This window comes from Octopus bimaculoides, chromosome 6, assembly GCF_046866305.1.
Source record: "Octopus bimaculoides isolate indiv1 chromosome 6, ASM4686630v1, whole genome shotgun sequence".
Lineage (NCBI taxonomy): Eukaryota > Metazoa > Mollusca > Cephalopoda > Octopoda > Octopodidae > Octopus > Octopus bimaculoides.
In genome coordinates this window covers 47573604-47576250 of record NC_142933.1, presented here as the reverse complement: position 1 = coordinate 47576250, position 2647 = coordinate 47573604, and positions in this window count along the sequence as shown.

The following is a 2647-nucleotide window of genomic DNA, read 5'->3' as shown; positions in this document are numbered from 1 at the left end:
TATACGTTTGTTTGCACCTTAAAAAATGTTCTTGCACTGATGAAAAATTTCTTTATTATAGTTATCTACTAAGTACATTGATGATCCATGAGTCAATGCCGTCTAGATCGCAAGTGATCTAAGTGTATTCGTGGTAGCAAACTGATTGGTTGAATCAAAAATGTGCAGAGCAGATAAATTCATCCAGTGCGTTCATATCCAATAGATTAAAAAAGATTATTGTACACAGTTCTGATGTCATGATTTTCAAGACATCAGTTGATCAGAAATGGTGAAAATGGGAGAAATTAAGGAAAAGTGAACAATATTTGATTATACCTTAGACAAAAAATTGTTAGTGTAAAAAATCTACGCTGAAGTGAACAGAAACATAACACACATGTAATGCAAGAGAGACATAAGACAAAGACAATAAATAATTATTTTTAAGCGTACACAATGTTTTGTCTTAGGAAAATTTTGTAATTTGGAACTTTCTTCTGATTAATAATTTCAGGAGACAATTTACACATATCTTTGTGTAACTATATGTAACTATGTGTAACTATATAAACGTTTCGTCTATCTATTCACTGGCTAATGTCTTATATTCACAAGTTAGTTTCTGTAGAAAACAATATTCTGAATTAAATATATTATTGCATGTGAGATTTCCATATTGAATCATGAGTATATGGCTGTCCTGATAATGGATACTTTTTGAAAGTTCAACATGATGTAATGCCCTCATTTACTAAAGCTTTAACCTTTTTGGAATATAACAGAAAATGCAAAATATATAATCAAGTTCAGTTTCGGTTTAAACATCTGTATGTATATATCTAGGTAATGTATCTTGTAAGAAAATTACGATAAAATTATCAACCCCTAATACTAAATCACTTGGTTCGAATACTTATAACTATATATTGACATACATTATTGAAAACGTAGCTGCCTTTCTCAAATAAATGGAAGACTTTAGATATACAATATACACAAAACGAATTGACTGCAATGAAATATTACTCAATTTCAGGAAACAATAATATTTAAATAAGTAGTTAACAGTGTAAAGCTTTCAGGAAACCCAATGAATTCTAAATATGTAGTAAAAATACCAATTAATTTATTTTTCTTGGACAAAAGAAAGAACTATTGCAATAAGTCAAGCTGATATACATCGGAATAAAATTTCATTAAATCAGCGGATCACACAATTTATTCCACCAATCAGAATGCTACCACGAATACAAATTGACTTGGTGTGAACTTTATTCGGCGTGATCTCTTGAATGTTAATGTGTTACACTGAATGCTAATAACAAATCAGAACAAAAAAAAAAGCCTTGACACGGAAGCATAGATGCACACGCACACAGACACACGACACACATACGCACACTCAGACACACGCACACTCACACATACACGCACATACATATACGTACATGTATACAATTATACTGCAGCAACTCAGAAACAATTTAATTAGAGGAATGTTTTTTTAATGACTGGAAACTTTAAAGGAATATTAAAACTATTATTGCCATAAAAGGGAGATTTATTTGTATTTTGATGTGAAAGTGAGGTAAATTTAGCGTGAAACTATTAGCATAAAACTGTTCTATTCAAAACTAAAGTTGGGGTGAACAATATTTTCATTAATGTTCAGAGTAGACTTATTTGCAGACTATTATCATACTAACTTCATTATAAAGTAGGCATTTTCTTCCAAGTATTACTATTAGAAATTTTTCTAAATAGGTTAACTAAATAGCTAAATTCACTGTAAAAGGGCTATATTTAACTAATTTAATTTAACATTCTGTAAAACATGTTATGGCTAAGAATATTATGAAACAAATATTTCTATTACCTATTTACATATTGTAGTTTTAATAATGAATATAAAAAACATCTATTTTATAAATATATACTGAAATAAAAGACAAAACGACCACACCATGGGCATCTATATGAATTAGAATCCTAATTATATTTTCAGGAAACCCACTGCGTGCTTATATTAATAAATGAAAGAGAATTAAAAATAACTACTAGCTAATAACTAATATCCATTTGATTATTTCTAAGCCTCAATATATTTTAATGCTTGTTTTAATGTTGTACATTAAATACCATTGGCTTCCAGGAATAGACCAAGATAAAATACTGTACAACATAATTTTTCGAAATCATTTCTAGGTTTTACGTGTTTTCTTTTTTTTCTGTGTTTTTTCTTTCTTTTTTTTTTTGCGAACTCAAATATCTATAGATAAGGATTGCCAAAAGGCTTCCATATTTAACGAGGAATTTTCAGAACTCAGACATTTCAGATAATTATTAAAGATACTTACTTCACGTATCAGGCTAATTTACATTGCAGCAATGAAAAAGTGTTGCTGCAGATTAAAAGTGATATCGTAAGGGTCAGCTAACAAATGTGAAAACTATTTATTGTCTTGCATAGGTTATCATTTATAAATTTCTTTTCAAACTTTAATTATTTGCAACAATGACAGATATATTTAAGGATATGAATACAACAAATTGTATTAGTGTGTGTTTGTATATTTGTACGCGCACACATTCACGTACAAAAATAAAATAACACATAAATCAAAGATACATACATGCATATTTGTGTGTATGTCTCTGTGCGTGT